This window comes from Equus asinus, chromosome 17 (assembly GCF_041296235.1).
Source record: "Equus asinus isolate D_3611 breed Donkey chromosome 17, EquAss-T2T_v2, whole genome shotgun sequence".
NCBI lineage: Eukaryota > Metazoa > Chordata > Mammalia > Perissodactyla > Equidae > Equus > Equus asinus.
The window spans coordinates 4736255-4755077 of record NC_091806.1 but is presented as its reverse complement, the minus strand read 5'-3'; positions in this window follow the sequence as shown (position 1 = coordinate 4755077).

The window sequence follows — 18823 nt, the reverse complement described above, 5'->3', positions numbered from 1 at the left end:
AGGGTGTAATCACAGTAACCCCAGCACACATTTAAACCAAGCGTTTTATCACATATTCCTACCACAAACATCACCTATTTCTCTTATGTCACAAGACCTTTCAAAATCAAATTAAATTGCTTTGCATTTTAAAGGCATTTCTTCCTTCCTTCTCCCTTTGACCACAAAACAACTTAAGATCCAATCAAGACAGCCTGTTCACTTCTTTCCATTTCAGTCTCTAGTAGCAGTTAGAAATGTTTTCCCACACTTTGGAAGGTGTAGGCCATTATTGAAGTGAGTTTATTAGTAAACATGAAATTGAAAAACAGATGTGCTCTAATGAAAGGGATTTGCATGAGGGTCATTGGCAGCCAACAACTGGGCATCAAGAAGTAGAGATGTAGAGACTAGGACAAACCATAGATGGCTTGTTCTAAGTACACACACAGTAATGTGTCAGGGAACCCTCCATATATCTGTGAATCACTTGGAAGTGATAGAAATAGGCCCATTTATCAATACTACATATTGATAATTCTGAAAATCTTTTATAAAACATTTAAAAATATGTGTATATGACTTTACCATTCCCTTTGCAGCCCGCTAAAGCCTGCATGAATCTATTACAATGATTTACTATAAGACAGAACTATACTTTATGTAAACAAAATTTCTTTGATACAGCAAGAAGACTGATAAAAAATAGGAAGAAAAGTGATAATAGGCATTTAACTAAACCTTAAACAATTTATATATGTATTTTTGATGATTCTCAACATTCTGAGATTCTTTGTTATATTCTCAGTTGTACATTCAGCCCCAGAGAGAATTATACGTCATTATGTAATTTGATTAATTTCATTTATTTTTTTGAGTTCTTATAACTCTGTCCTCAGAGTTTAAGGTCAATCACGGTGTGATTTTTTGCCCCAAAAAATAAAAAGAGAAGGAAAGAAATCAACTTATTGCTGGCTTACTTTATTATTATGCACATTTTATAGTTGCGAAAACTGAGATTACATGAAGAAGGCTACATGGCTAGCATGTGGCAAAGCTTCAGCTCAAAGTAAGCTCTTTTAATAAAAACTTATTATAGTATCTCTACTTGTTCATTGCTACATTTCATTCTTCAGAATATGTTCTCACAGTTACATTTTTCAGGAAGTAATGAGAAAGCAAACCAGTGCTTCTGAAATAACGGAGTCTTCGTCAGACTCCGACAGCTAAAACGGTGCTTTCTTACTGTCCACAGCTGTCTTCTCCTTCTCCTCATTTTCTCTTCCTCAAAGATTGCTCACCCTCCATCCACCTGTCTTCCTTTCCTCTTTTTTCTCTTCCAGTCACTAAGAGATAAGCGTTTGAGCTAAGTGCAGTTGGCTGTCAGCAGTCGTCTCAAGTGTTTTCACGATATGACTTTATTAGGGTCACCAAACCTGAAAGAAATTAGTCTTTCTATGCTCTGTCTCACAAGAAGATACACAGGAATTTGCGTCCTCTCCTGATCCTAGTGTTGAAACAATGGCCGACTCAATGGTGGACTATGAGAGAAAGGACAGCAACAGTTCAACCTGTAGAACTGGCCAATCCGGCAGCCAGGGTTGCAGTTGACCTCTCCATATGTGTCCAGCTATTGGAATAAGATTTGGGTATTATTGGCCAACCTGGCCCCAATGGTGGTGTACCTTCCTGTTATTGCTGTCCTGCCAATATTACAGGTTTTTATCTCTGAGAAAATGACACCAAGAATCCACTTCGTTTCCCACTGTTACCATTTTATTCCCGTACATATGTGTTTTGTTTAATTTAAATTCATTTTGATTTGTTTTTGTTCAAGGAAAGGATTTTATGTATTTGTTCATTTGCTTTGTGAGTGAATGCCACTATGTAAATAAAGATTAGGTTTGACTACATGTATTAGAAAAGTCTATAATAAACAAAATGAAATTTTATTTCCCTTTCATAGATGATAGGCAGTCAGGGGTTGGCATGGTAATGCAACAATATCAACAGGGACATTTTTTTAAAAATATCATGCACTGCTAACCTGGAAGACACCTCATGGTTAAATATAGCTTTGAACTGATAGACTCCAAAAAGAATAAAAATGAGGAATTGTGTGCTCTCTCTTTAAGAAATCTTGTTGGAAATCAATCACACAAAAACCAACCAAACAAATAAAAAACCTTCTGCTTATATTTCACCAGCCAGAACATAGTCACTAAGCCAAACCTAGCTCTGCGATAGTATAGGAAAATTATCTTATAACTGGAAGCTACAATATTCTATCAATTCAAATAGTACCTGTAGTTGACAAAGTTTACAATTATACGTGTGTGTGTGTGCATAATCATGTATATGAATGTATGATACACATGTATATTCCAAAATGAAAATAAATTGGAATAAGCATATTTTGCACAATTTGGGGTGAGGGTAGTAAACACCTCAGTATCTGTAAAAGAAATATTTCCTTAAGTCAAAATACTTCAGTCTACATAGGAGAGACAATTGAAAGTGTCAAGCATTTCAAAATGGTTAACTATAAAATGCAACTTTTTACAACAAATGAAATAAAATAATAGAAACTAAATAATAAACCAAATAATAATAGAAACTAAACAAATAAACGCTTGAGAAAAATTTCACTTATTCAGATAGCGAATATAGAAATAACAAACCTATTTTTAATCATAAGAATAATATTTTGCCTATTTCAAACATTCAAGTAATTAATAAATTTTCACATTTAATATATATATGAGGATATGCTTTATTTTAAATGTACATATTATTTGAAAAATAATTTTTCAAAAGAACTATTCTAGGGAGCCATCAACATAATAAAAATATTTTGTTGGTCAATAAATAATTTTTTCAAAAATTATATTCTTTTATTTATTTTAAGAATAAGCTTTTACTCTCAGAAATTTCCAAGTTTGGATAATAAATTGTATGATCCTAGATATCGTTTAATGACAGTGTTTTGAGCCAAAATTTGTGTTACACCTGTTTTGAGTTCTTCTTCTATAATTAAATAAAGTACCGTTTATTTGATTATATAAAATGAGGCCATTAATCCCAATAATGGACTTTTATGAAAGGTCTGCTCAAATACTCCATGTTGGCCATTTACCCAAGAGAACAAATAAACCTCTTATAAACGAAGACAGAATACAAGTTCCCACACTCCACCAATATTTCCCATTCAAGTTTATATATTTGTTCATTCACTTTTAAAATATAAATAAATACATGATATATATTATTTCCCCAAATGTGCTAAGTACTATACTTTGTAAAATACAAATGAGAGGAAAAAACAAATGCCAGGCACAGGAGCAAGTTTCTTCTAAAGTAAAGGATCTATGTACTGCTAATTTGTTTAGAATGTGTTTATTTATTACATGAAAATGTGTTGGATTAAAAAGAGGGGAGGCCAATTGTAGAAGTTAACCAGTCTAGACATGAAACGGGGCGGGGGGGTGTAGGATGAAATAAGATAGAATTGAGCGTTAGTTGTCTTTCTTATTATTACTTACATCTATGTAGCTTGTATTTTATCAGTCTTTTAGTCTGTAGCATGTCCTTCTTACATAAATCTAAAAAGACCAACAGACGAAAGAAAAACTAGAGAAGTAACAAAAAAGCCCATAATTTTGAAGTTTGCCCATTTCCTTTGTAGCTGCACACTTTATCCCCCACTACTGCTGTATCACACATTCTGTTTACAAATACATTTTTATTTCTTCTCAGTTATGCCATAATTATGAAATTCTCCAAACAAAAATATTTTAGGTTAAATCTAATTGCATTAAGATATTTTAAAATTTCTTTTCCTAAATTCAATTTAGGACCTGGAATTTTTTTCTCAACAGAACAAACAAAATGCAACCATATTTTCACTTGATATACCACTATTTTATAATATTAGGCACAAAAGGTAATTGGACAAAATTAAACCTAAAAGGTTAAGCAAAGACAAAAGAACACTGACTTAGATTCAGAAAACTGAAGCAAAAGGCAGCTTTACCACTCACTGTATAATCCTGGTCTGCATCCTTCACCTTTCTCCACTTGACATTTCCCACAATATAAGAGAAAATAATAATCACCTTTTGATAGGGTTTTGCAGAATCAATCAAAAGTATGTGTGTGCATTTGTGCTATTTATATGGGCTAAACACTATAAAAATGAAATATTATAAATGTCCTAATAATTTAAACAACGGTAGCAATAAAAATAAGCAATTTTTCAAAAACAAGAAACTCTATAAATAAATCTTGTTTTCTGATTTAAGTAGTATTTTTCGCAGCTCTATTTTAGAGAAAATATATACAAAGCAACTGCTTTAGGGAATTTTTCTTTTAAATCTCAGAGTAACTATCTAGGAATACCCCTAAGAGTAATGTTCTCTTTACTTTGACATTTTACATGTTGGACAAGATTAAAAGTAAGCCATGCCCCAGAGTTATTTTACTATTTATGTAATTGTGAATTTATCAGAAGTTTCAGAGGTCATGGAAATTTCTTTAAAAAATTAGTAATAACTCTCAAAAACAGCATACAATTTAAAATGCAACTTCCTTGTCTCCCTTCTGGGCCCCTCGGTCCTCATGATGAAGGGGTGTAATTGGATTTATGTGACGGGGCTGCTGATGACGAGCAAGGGCAGAGGAAAAGCAGCAGCTTCAGAGCCTGCCCCATCTGTACCAACTCTGCTATGCCAACCACAAGGGAAAAAGCACAACAAAATTGTTTTTGTTGGTAAAGTCAGCAGATGTGACTTGAAGACAAATAGGGAGCAGATGTGACGAGTTAGAGAGTTTGCTTTTACATAGACAAATGTGGCTATAGCCATCGTAATTGGGAAATGCTTCAGCTGCAGAATCCACCCTTTCTCCTAAGTGCCAAGCTTATGTCTCTTACCCTCCTGGCGGTTCTAAAGGAAGCATAGAGAACACACCAGAGCTCTCTCTGAACTATCATCTGGGAATGTTAATTTAAACAAAATTAATAAAAGAAGCGTTTAAAAGGCATGTGCTGCCTTCCACACAGATTATAATGAAATGCACTCTGTCGGAGTGTCTGTTGTTTAAAAAAAGCAAAGAAAGGAAAGAGCAAGAAAAACAAAAAAAAAAAATGAAGATGTTTGGCAGAACTGGCATAGAAAAACATTAGGTTGTTTTGATGGAGTTGGGAGATAAAGAGTGTTGCATAGAAAAAAACACACAACCTGTCATTAGACTTGGTGAGCCATTTCTGAAGGTGATATTTATTTCCTCGGAAAAGTCCAGTATGCTCAGTTATCAGACTTGTGACTCTTCGTCTAAACACTGCAGGAAGCCGCTGATCAACTGTGCCTCTGCTGTTTTGGATGCCTGGTTGCATCCTTTTAGAGTGAAGAAAACGGCAGATATATCCCCATGGCATTTGGCGGAACCTCTCAACCGAAATCACAGAATCAAGGGAAAAAGTGCTACCAGTTCTGAAAGCCAGGTCTGCTATTAACTCTCACTCCAATTCTTTACTTTGTCTGAGTGATATACTAGGTAGGTAATGCAGTTACTAGTACAGCACTGAATTATTTCTCACCTTTTCTTTTTTTTTAAAGCATATACCATATAAACAAACAATAACTGAAACAGAAAGTTTTGTTTTTCTCTACTTAGCTGATCTTTTGTTATTGTTCTGGATGTGATGAGTGAGATTCCTGCTGCTTGATAATCCAGATGATCCTGGCATTCCATTTCACTTTTACATGCCCCATAATAACGTAATCCCTTCAGGCCATTTACCTTGCTATTACCTCCATGTATACCACCAAACTCAGTGTAAGCATGCAGCAGCTAGAATGCTGTCCGGAGACCTAACTTAAACTCACAATACAATTTCTAATGCAAATTGCATTTGCATGCAGGAAGGATGTGATGGAACAATCTCCTGACGTATGACTATGTTTAATTTCTGTGACTGATGGTAAAATTTAAATGAATGATTACATCGCTAAGTCCATAAAAGGGGGCAACAATGATGCTTCCTGTCTATCTTGAATTGTGACTTAGTAGTTGTGTGGACCTCCATTTTTCCAGATGTGAAATGAAGATTGTAGCATGTAACTTGTTGGGAGTTGAAGATGAAATTAGGTCACATCTATGTAAAGAATCTAGTCCTCAGGAGTACTCAGTATACATGGAGTTAGATGGCCTGATTCTGACTCTTGCTGTGTGATTGGAGAAGGCCATTAACCTTCTAAGGTTCAGTTTCTTTGTCTGTGGGATAATAACTACATCTTTTAATGGTTGAAGATTAAATAATATAATAATCGATAAAGGAATTAGAATATTGCCTGGCCCATTGTAAAGTCTCAGTAAATGTTAGCTGTTAACCTTAATTCTCTTTTTATCTCAATCTCTCTGTTAATCTCCTGCAGAATTTACAGTAAACCGTAAAATGTAATTGGCTCCCTATGCTCGGAGATCTTTCTGACATCTGTTTCTAGATCCCCAAAGTCTGAGGCTGCCCCTGGGTCTCTGCATCTGGGAGTTTTGTTCTAGTGCGTTGCTACCTTGTTTCATAAACTCTTTCCCTGCTCCACTTCACTCCTCTGCAAGGCAGGCACATGTATTCAAAGTCCTTGCTCTATGCTCCTATCCTTCAGAGCCCTGTTGTTTGTTCTGAAATAACAAGACCGTATTGTAGTATTAAGTAGCCCTTACTTAATTAGTCAATACAACTAAAATGCATTGTTTATAAAGGTAACTTTGAATTCCTTGTTATATTTTATGAGGGAGGGAGCATAAAGTCGCTAAAGAGAGAAGAGGTGCTTCGCATCTATACAACACCCTGGATCATTCTGCGTGAGTGACAGCCCCTTATAGTTTGCATAGATAATTAACTTTCTAAATATATTAAGAACTTCTCGTGTAATAATACATCTAAGTACAAGAAAATGCTAAAATTGTAAGCTTCCTGGATATATGAGATAGTAGAAATTAGAAAATGAACGGTTTCATCTTGGGTTAGCCAGTTACTCAGAATAAGTTACATAAATCCTTTGAACCTCAACTTGCTTATCTGCAGATTAGAGATGATAACTCTTTCTCTAACTTTTCACCGTGCTTTCTCATTGAACATATCAGCTCCTGTTCAATTTTCTCTCGACTCTAAGTCGTCCCATCATCCTCAGTGACCTCAGCTCCTAATATAGACATCTCAGACTGTATTCTTGCTCCTCGTTCCCACATCATCAGCAATTGCTTTCTTTGTCACTGCAGCAACATTTCTTTTTGTCTACATTCTGGATTTTGTCATCTTTTGAATTGTTTTATCCCACCTCATTACTGATTGTTATGTAACTTTCTGAGCACAAGCTATATCTCTTGCATGCTATTTTGACTGTTTATTCATAACTATAGGATTCATAGTCACTTGAAGTCTATTCTTCCTTGTACTTCCTGATTCCTCACCTTTCTTTACTTCCCTATCTTTTTCAGTTAAGATCATGTGATCTATTATTTCATGAAGGTTTTTACCAATACTATAAATTATCTTGACAATTTTTAAAATTTTGTATCCAGCTAGTAAAATACCAAACCAAGATACACCTGCTCTATACTATTTTTTTACATATATGTTTCAATAGCAGGAGCTACTGGAAAAGTCACAAATTTAGTGTTACTATACATGTATAATTATCAACCTCAAATATGCCCTTAGATTATGTGCAAATACCACTTCATTCTACAGAGAGGCCCGGTGATAAAACGAACGTAAGTAATATTTTCTAGTAGTCACCTCCTTATGGGTATATAATATAGCTAGATAAATGGATAGATGATAGATAGATTGATAGATAGATGATAGATAAATGATAGATAGACACATAAATAGATGATAGATATAGATAGATGATAGACACAAACATACATACATAGATGAATACATACATAAATTTACACCATGGAAATAATGTTAGAAAAATATAATCATATTACCCGCTATATTTTAGAAAACATTATTAAATTTAAATATATATGAATTTAACTAAAGATGAAGAAAATTTAATGAAGTTGAATGAGATCTGAGATTCTAAGAAAATTTCCTAATGTTACGGTTTTCATTATGGATTTTAAACTGTAGTTTAGACACTGCAGATCTATCTTCCTCTTCTTCCCAAACCACCTGCTTCCTGCAAGTAGTATTAGTGTGCTCTGTCTGAGTGCACTTTTGTAACCATGATTCCTCAGTATTTAATTTCAATTTTACCTTTGTATGGATAAAATACTCCACAGCTGTCTTTTTGCCTTGATGACTTTATTACTGAGATCTTTGTTACTCATATGCTTTTGCCTGGATTTTGGTGTCCAGAGAAGCTTCTTATTTGGTTTGATTTGTTTTTTATTTTGTTGGTATTTAAAATGTGTTAATGAGTGCTATAATATCTACATTCTTGAATTTTCAAAAATTTCTTTCATCAATCTTCCTACATCATTCGTATCCTCGCTGTGAACAAAAGTTTCAAGAGGGCAGGGAATTGTGTAGTCACTGCTCAGTTTCTAAGGCCCATGAAAACACTCGAACATATTAGGAGGCCTGTAAATATTTATGGAATGAAGGAATGAATATAACAAAACCACAGTCAGAACTTGGAACCATGTCAGAAGCATTTCCCAAAATGTTCAGATTACTAAAGTCACATGGAATAGGGAATTGGTTATTTTATTAAGATATTAAATGACAAAAACCTTAGCAGTGTTTTTTTTTAAAAGTATTAATGATTAAGAAAAAAAGAGAACATTTTAAATAACTGTTGCATCAGAAATGGCTCCTGTTTAGAGGCAACTGCTGACTGCAAAGTTACCATAACATTTGTAGAAATATCAAGATTGTAAGAAGGTAAGAGGCAGAGACATGAAGGAGATTTTAGATACACAAAGTGACTGGAGTAGCCCCACACCTAACAACATGATGTGTTTTCTCTGATTTTACAACAGTTAATAATAAAGGTGACAACAGACACATCTCAGATGGCATTTTTTTCTGCAATTAAGAGAAACTATAATGACAGCTTACAGGAGTAGTGATCACTTGTTCTAAAAAGAAAAGCAGTTAGAGACAGCTCTGCTTCCATAAAACCACGGAATAGAGGAGAAAATCCCTGGCATTGCTCCATAATAATAGCGCTTACAATTTTCTGGCATTTTTAATGAGTTAAATGCGTATTTACAGGCATTATCTTCATCACAAACGTGTCAGGTAGAATAGTTACTCAAATTTCACAAGTGAAGTTGTTATGGAAAGCTCAGTCTGTGATCCCAATATTAATCCAAATAACGAGAACAGTCTTGGGAAAAAAAGGAAAGCTTTGCTCTGCCAGGCAGAGGGAGCACAGCAAGGGCTAGTGCCCCAAAGGTTGCTTGCTCCCTATTAAGAAACAAGTAGGTGTTTTTATTTGGGGTTTTAGGTAGAGGTGGGGACCACGGCCTTGTTGGTTAGCATTTTCCCATCCGCCTGTGTCTGGGGCTGCTTCCAGCAGAGCAGACAAAAGGATTTCTTAGATGAGCCTCCTTGGCTGTTTATCTCCATGGTAGAAGGTAGACTCTAACATCAGGAAGCCAAGGAGTTGGGCCTGGGAAGCTTCAGTTTCTTGATATTCTCTGTAAAAGAACTTCGAGGTCCTGGGATCAGCTACAACTTTAGTGGGAGCCCAGTTTGAGGCCATCTGGACTTTAATAATTTGTAACTTCTATTTGGTTGTAAAGCTCAAGGGGTCAGACGTTAAGGAAACAAATATTTGCATATGAGTGTAACTAAAGACCCAGGAAACTAGGAATGCAGGTTTTTAGTTTTAACCCCATATGTGCCAGGGTCACTGTAGGGGAACCAATATCAGCGCTGATATTAACTAAGAGCTGGTAACAAAGTTACTGAAGCTAAAAAAGCTTTATATTCTCACCCAAGAAAATGTACCAAATAAGTATGAGAGGTGGATTTTATACTCAAGACTTTTGACTACATATCAGTTTTTATACTTCTGTGAACTTTCTCTTCTAGTTTACAAGTAATCGATGCCACTATCATGTATGTATAATCACTCAGGTCATACAAGTCACCACTGTCCTGGAATGCATATTCCAGATGGTGATGTTGATAAATATCAAGGACGCTAAAGCAATCCTAAAATAACAGAAATAGTAGATATTATTAGACAAATAGTGGAATTTAGTCAGAATCATTTCAAAAATAACTATGTAAATACATGCTTGAAATTACTTATTTTGTTGTAATTTTTCTACATAGTACCTATTTATTAATATCAGCATTTAATTATATACAAATAGACAGAGAGAGACATATATCTTTCTGTATTGATATCTATATATATATGATGCATGTTTGGAAACAATAAGAAAACAGCTATTTTTTTTTTTAAAGATTTTAATTTTTTTTCCTTTTTCTCCCCAGAGCCCCCCAGTACATAGTTGTATATTTTTCGTTGTGGGTCCTTCTAGTTGTGGCATGTGGGACGCTGCCTCAGCATGGTTTGATGAGCAGTGCCATGTCCGCGCCCAGGATTGGAACCAACGAAACACTGGGCCGCCTGCAGCGGAGCGCGCGAACCTAACCACTCTGCCACGGGGCCAGCCCCAAGAAAACAGCTATTTTTGAAGAATTGTCTTGGTCCCCTCATCCGTTGGTGTTTACACCAAGAAATCTATCCACATGGAGAATCTGGAAATCAATGCTGGCAGTTACTCTAATTGTAGGCACAGGCATCTAAAAAAGAACATTCGAAATCCAAGAGTTCTTAATCCAAGTAGGATCTACAGGAACACTTGGGCAAAGTATTTGCGTGTATGTGTGTGTAAACATATTTGAAAGTAAATTACTTCTCACTTGGCCATATTTAATTAGAAATTGAGCAAAGCAACAGGGGTAACTATACTTTGAAATGGAATGCCCCTAGTACCTTTATTTAGAGAATTAATTTAACATGTTGCAAAACAAAAAGAGAAACAAAGTTTATCTAATTGAGAGAGGTAGCATCTTATGAAAGCCAAGATATTCTTTGAGATTCTTAACTAATCATTTTAATTCACTGTTTTTCATGGTATATCCACATCGTTAATCTTTTGCTAATAAGTGCAAGCAATATTAATTAACGCTTTAAGTAGCCACAACCCCCACTCAACCCCCCACCTGTGATAAATCAGGCTATAACAACATGGTCTGAGACGCTTGTTACTGTTTTCATTTTCCTCTTGCAGGGCTATTTTAAGAGTATCTGTAAAGCCCAGAACTGAAAGTTTCATTTTACTGGAGTCAGCAGCAGGTGGAATGATTGGAATAGAGTGGGAAAAGAGACATCCATGTCAACGACTTCATCAAGGTTTATTTTTCATTCCTTCCACAGTCGTGCTGCTGAAATATGGTCTGACTGCTTTGCTGTATCATTCGGGAAAGCACCAGCAGAATATGACTCAAGGCAAACAGTTTCACAGTCTCATTGATGTAAAGAGCAGAAGAATTCATCTTTTGGGTTGTTTACTGTTCTGAATAGCAATCAGTAGTTTGCACGTGTAGGTAAAAGCTAAACATACCATAAATGTATTCCCTGTTAGTATTTATTGGGGAAAAAAAAAGATCTTGGGGTCAGACTGAGTTCTGGAAAGTTTCTTAACTCAATCTGCACTTTATCTTCTTTAGATATTTAACATGGTAGCTCAATCTTTGGGATTCTTTCCAGTTCTAATATGCTAAGCTTCTGTATATTATTTTACTTAAATACCAAATTCTAATAATTGAATCCATCAGAATTTGATAAATTATTTCCACACCATTATTCTCGCAGATTGAATAATATCAAAACCTTATTTTTAAATTATTACTGCTTTATCATAATTACCATAAAATATATATAACATCAAATTTACCATCTCACCCATTTTTAAGTGTACAGTTCACAAGAGTTAAGTATATTCACATTGTTGTGTAACCAATCTCCAGAACTTTTTCATCTTGCAAAACTGAAACTTTATACCCATTAAACAAGAGCTCCTCATTTCCCTCTCTCCCCAGCCCCTAGCAACCACCATCTACTTTTATTATTGTTAGTATTGTGGTAAGGACACTCAACCTGAGATCCACCCTCCTAACAAATTTCTAAGTGCACAGTACAGTATTGTTAACTATAGGCGCAATATTGTACAGCAGATCTTTAGAACTTGTTCATCTTGTATAACTGAAAGTTTATATCCTTTGAACAGCAACTCTTTATTTCCCCCTCCCCCAGCCCTGGCAACCACTATGCTCTTCTCTGTTTCTATGAGTTTGACTATCTAAGAGACCTCAAATAAATGGAATCATGCAGTGTTTGTCCTTCTGTGCCTGGCTTATTACACTTAGCCTAATGGCCTCTAGGTTCATCCATGTTGTTTCATAGGGCATGGTTTCCTTCATTTTTAAGGCTGAAGAATATTCTATTCTATGTATACAGCACATTTGCTTTCTCCATTCATCTATTGATGAAGATTTAGGTTGTTTCCATATCTTGGCTGCTGTCAACAATGCTGCAATGAACATGGGAGTATAGATATTATTCTACTTTTCATTTCCATGAGTTTGGCTACTCTAGATACATCAAATAAGCAAAATCATACAGCATTTGTCTTTTTATGGCTGCTTTATTTCTCTTAGTGTTTAGAGTTTACCCCGCATTATATATCTAACAGCAATCAGGTTTTAACAAGTGCAAAAGAAAACACCACCGGCTGAACTTAGTGGCATACAACAGCAATAGTGGCTTTTTATTATTTTCTCTCATGGTTTTGAGGGTAGACCAGGCTCAGCTAGTCACCTTCTACTTCAGGGTTTTTCATGTGATGGAGTCAGATGGTAACTGGAGCTGGAAAGTTTGACAGCCTCATTGACACAAAGCTTCTGATACTGGCTCTCAGCTGGGGCTTCTGCTAGATCTGTTGGCCAAAACATCTCTATTTGGACTTTACAAATGAAATAAGCTGTGTAAAAGCATAGCAGCTAGGTCCCAAGGACAAGCATGTAATACCATGTACTATTTTACCCTGGAAATCACGAAGCATCATTTCTGAAGTGCTCTATTCATTAGAGGCTAGGCATTAAGGTGGTCAAGAGGACAGAAATTAGACTCTAACTCTGAAAGGAAAGAATGGCAAAGGACATGAAAACATGTTTTAAAACCACAATAAACAGTGTCAAATGATAACATGTATTCATTTTATTGCCCTCATATATTTTTCTATTTCTCCTGTGTTGTTAGATCTATACAAATTAAAAACAATTGATCCTTTGTCAATGATCAATAGAGACTATATTATAGAAAAATGTCATATTGGATGTTTTCAAGTGGTAAAAGCTTAAAATAATAGAGTGACAGTATCTGCTTAAATATACATCTCTGATTTGGAACGAGAGGATCCTTCATAGGCTGACTCTCCCCTGATCACCCCTGGTGGTCAAGGTGGCAGGATGGGAGGATCAGGATATTCTGCAACGGTACAGAGTACATGAAAACAAGGTGGCAGATAACTGTGCCTTACTGCGTGGTGCCCAGCACTGGGACATCAAACAAATATCCTAGATCACGTGGCCTTCATTCACTAAAGTGTGTGGGTTTTGAAAAGGCTTTCAGATATCTATAAATTTTTTAGCATTCATTAAATCCTATTCATTTTTTTCAGGAGAATGAATAAAAATCTACTTTAGTGAAACGCCCAAGTATAGCTAATGAAGTACAGATATATTGCATCACTTAAGATATAAAGTAATTCTAAGCAAGTTAAAGACCTGCCGAATAGGAGAATTTGCAAACTGTTTCTCTAAATAGATAGATTATTTACTCTTCTCTAATAACTTCTTTTCTCTAAAATACTTGAAAATAATTAAAATAGTATATTTTCTTTGTAAATAGATAATTCCTTTCATTTTTGGATTTAAATAATTTAATTAAGAACTGCTTGGGCCAGCCCAGTGGCATACTGGTTAAGCATGCACACTCCAATTCTGTGGCCCAGGGTTTGCAGGTTTGCATCCTGGGCAGGGACGTAGCCTGTTCATCAAGCCACGCTGTGGCTGCATCCCACATAAAATAGAGGAAGATTGGCACAAATGTTAGCTCAGTGACAATATTCCTCAAGCAAAAATAGGAAGATTGGCAACAGATGTCAGCTCAGGGCCAATCTTACTTACCAAAAAAAGAATTGCTTTATTTATAAGTGATGCACACACAAAAATTAATTCATATTCTCTATTATTGATTCCATTTATTGAGAAAAACATTTTACATATATGTTTGCATGAATATTTATATACATGTGTATATATGTGTATATATATTTACCATATGACTTCAAAAAACAAGGGATTTTTTACATATTAATTATAAACATTTTATAGCTAATAAAATACATTGTAAATTATGAAAGTAATTTAAGAAATCATTTCCATCTAAACAAGCTCTACAATATTAAGTAAACTTTATTTAGATGGCTTTAAAATGGTAATTGCTGAGGTTTCCGTTTTCCAATGAAATACATATTTTGGATAGTATAAACCTGGCATTTTAAACTCAAAGGCAACTCTAATGAAACTTGAATCATACGTTAAAATCATAATTGTGGCATCTAATTGAAAGATCAAGGTATAAAAATAAAGAGATCAGTGAAATAATATCTAGTAACACGTACTTGGTGTTTAGAGAGTGCCAAGGACAAATATATGCTACCTACATTTCTCAGTTGGTCTTGGAAAGGTTAAGTCATCCCTTTGGTGACGCACGATTCAAACACGTCTGTCTAAAACTGATCACGAAATGTATCGCCCCAGCAAAATTCTGTAAAGCCTATTTTTTAAAGGAAATTGTGTGTAAGATTCTCATTTTGCTTTTTCTTTCAGAGCTAGAGCCATATTCCTGTAGTCCTCCTAATGCTCTCCGGCTCTCTGATGACCACTGGTTTGAAATGCCAAGTTATCCACTTCTCCGCGGCAATATTTATATTATCCTACTGATGTTAACCAGACGTGCTACTCACAAGTCCTCTCCCAATCCTGGCCCAATTTAAGGCTGCTTCTGGTGATAGAGAGTCACTTTGAGAAGGTACTGGGAATCATTGTGTAGTTATTTAATAGAAAGGCAGGGTGATGGAGAGGCAGTGACACAGAGAAAACAACACTGGCTGCACCTGCCGCATCACATCACTCAATAAATGGTAGCCCATATTATTATCAATATTATACTTGCCCCCTATTCAGTGAAACTTCAAAAAAATGGTAAGGTAGTTTTCAAAGGTAATCCTCTTCCTCTCTTGCAAGTCCTTTTTATTTTAACTGTGAGAATATTACCAGGAGATTTCAAAGTGCTCTTCTAATCCGGATAGCCTGAGATTAAAGGCAGATTCAAAGTTAAAGAAGAATAAAAAATGACCTATACTCCATTACTCAATATGCAAGTTTAACATGAGACTAGTTCATGAGTGCAAACACCATTTGTGAAAGAATGTGATGTTTCAAAAGTAAGCAATAAAAACATCAAAAATGATTTTCTGTATAGGCATACTCAGGAAAGTACTGGAAGATGTTCTCCAACAAAAAAAAAGGAGCGAAAGAACAACTAAGAAAGGTGAATTAGTGTGGTCAAGAACCAAGGCATCTGATCGTCCAGCACGGGAGAATAGACGCAAAGAAGAGTCTGAGTAATGTGGTCATGAGAAAAGTCTAGAAATTGGTCAGAAGAATCGAGGAGGGATATCCTAGGGTGGAAGGAGTGTGCATATTTGATTCTTTAACAATATTCTGACAAATTTGACCAGGGAAAATTGAATCGAGAAACATTTAACAAAATTCTTAGAAGGAAGATTCACACAGCCGAACTCAATAGATATATTTTACTTTAAGAAGAGTTGTTCTCACTTCCTTCTTTCCTTTTGTTTTTCTCTCTCCCTCTCTTTTTCACACTGCTCTTTATTTTTTTTAATTATATTTTGGTCTACACTGTAAAAGGAAAATAGAAATATTGAGAATTCAAAACTAATCTATATCGACAACCAAAAACACATATACCTGATGATTAACAGAACAAATTTATCTTAGAAGCTCTATAATATCTTTAGAGTACTGAAATGTTACTTTCCACGATATGCCACAATTTTCCTTGTTTTACTAAAATATGTAGATATTTTAATCCAATAGTTTGTATCTTCCCAAGGCAATTTACTTTATTCACTCCAAGTAAGGCTTCAACTATGTGAGCACAAATAATTTTAGGATGAAAGCTCCTGATTCCTGTGTTTGGTTAATCAGATTTTGTATTTAACAATGTAATTGTGATAACAGTTTATTCTGGTGTAAATAGTATTTTATTCTAGTTTTATTGCTATCAGTTTTAGCATCATAATTCTCATTATTTAGATATAATACACTATCAATGTAATCTAAAAATATATCATCCATTTCTGTTGTTTCAATATGGATTCATTCTTGTGTGTCCTATTCAAACCCATCCTCCCTTTGTTGTGGAGCCTCCTCACGTTGGTTCATTGCTCAATTTACTTCTTCTCTGTGTCTTCATCTTAGTTCATATTACTTTGATTCACTTATGATACTACCGCATCATTTCACATTATTTTTCACTTCATTTTGGTCATTATGGGTTACATTCTCATCATTTCAAATCAAGTTCATATTTTGAAGTAGGCACCTGTCATCGTGTTTTCAATTATAATTGTTTTCTATTATTTCCTGTTATCTTGAATTCAATTACCCTCGTTATTCATTCTCATCTATTTGTATTATTTGCAATTTGATTTTCTAAGGCTCTGGTTCTGCTAATATTAATTTACAATATAGTGTTTCCCTGACTTCATGTTCTTGATTATCATTTATGTTTGTTCAGTTCAGTGTATACACACATACACACACACACACACACACACACAATTTCTTCTAGAGAAAATTATTTAACCTCATATCTTTTAGCATTTACTTATCATTGTTTTGACTGAAACAATATTTTTAGGGTGTTACTTAACTTCACCAACTTTTTAACAGTGGTTTGAATGAAATTATTCTTGGTAAATTCATCTGTTGTTTTAGTCACAAATTCTGTTATTACGGGATTTGTGTAAATACTCTTTTTCTTCGTTCACATCTTGAGTTGATTTTACTCTCTTTCATGTTCTGTTTGAACTAGTACAGTTGGCTAAGTTTCACACTAGTTAAATGTTGGTGCAGATATTATTCTACGATGCTTTCAACTTAATTCTAAATTTTCCCTTCACGTTGTTAAAAAAAGGTCTAATGGTGATCTTAGATTCCACTTGAAGTCTCTCAATTTGAATCAGGTGAGTAAAATGATATCCTTTCACTTTATTATCTATAATAGGGAGTTTTAAGCACACTTTACTCTCATAGCAATTTACTCAATGTTATTGTGTGCCCCCAAAAGTAAGGGCAAAATGTTACATTTGTATAATTATTAAAATAATAAGCATGACCTCTTAAATTCGGATACCAGAAAAATTAATGAAAAACTTAAGGAACTTACATCGAATCTTATCTTTGCTCATGTCATTCTTAGTGGGCTTTCTGAAATTTCCTAGAGAAATTGCTAGACATTCATACACTATTTAGGATAACTTTGCCTTATGGTTATAACACATTGTGCTCAATCTGTTGGGATTTGTCAAACAAAAGAGAATTATTTTGTCCAGACTCTCCCTTTCTTTTCAAATATAAATTCTGATACTTTATTTTCCAGAAAATGGGCCTGAGTTCTTCATGTAAATTATAAAACTTTAACTTCCTTGACATTATCTCATTTATGTGTCAACTGGTTCATCTAGGCAAGGCTATTCAATGGAACTTTCTATGATGATGTAAATGTCCTCTAGACTGTCCGAGATGGTAGCCACTAGTGATGTGAGCATTTGGGATATGTCTAGTAAGACTAGGGATTCATTTATTTAATTTTAATTAATTTAAAATTTAAATATACATATATGGCTAGTACCTTCTATAATAGACAGAACTGTACTAAAGAAATGCACTTTATTTTATATCATTTGGGATCATAAATATCATTTGTCAGTGTGTACTATTGTCAGGACATTCCAGCATATCAACTTACATGAAACCAAGTGAAAATATCATAATTATGAATTTTCAATAAAAATGTCAAGTTAAAGAAAAAATGCTCTACAATTGTGCTTTGGGGACTCGAGAAGAGTGATTTTCTAAAATTAATAACAGAATGCCTATTGATTAACTTGAAAGTGGGGCATTTCCCCTGAAACAATAAGGTTAGGATGAGGCAAGGACAAGAACAAATTGTAGTCCTGAAGGGAGTAATTACACCAATGGTTTATTGCTGGACTGAACTGACAGTAGGCCAAGGAAAATAGAGAGGAGTCAGGGGAATGGGCATTTCGGAAAACATCCATAGTACCTTCAACTTATCCTCATTACTAAGTTACCATCATCAGTAAGGAAGTAGAAGAGAGTAAGTGGAATAAGTGGCAGCTGAATAACGGACATTAACTAACAAAAAGCTACTTCAAAAAAAATTAGTATTATAGTTCCATAACATATACATGGTATGGAAAGGTCTATTTCTAAATAGAAATGTGAAAAAATATATTAAGCATAATTGGCATTTCTAAATAGAAACTAATATATTTTATGCTTTCACAATCAATATGAGTTTAATTTTACTTCAAAGTCTTGGGGTGCTAGTATGATCCTTATAAAGGCAAGACAAATTCTAACACACAGCAGGTATGTTATCCATTTGTATCAACACCCTACAGA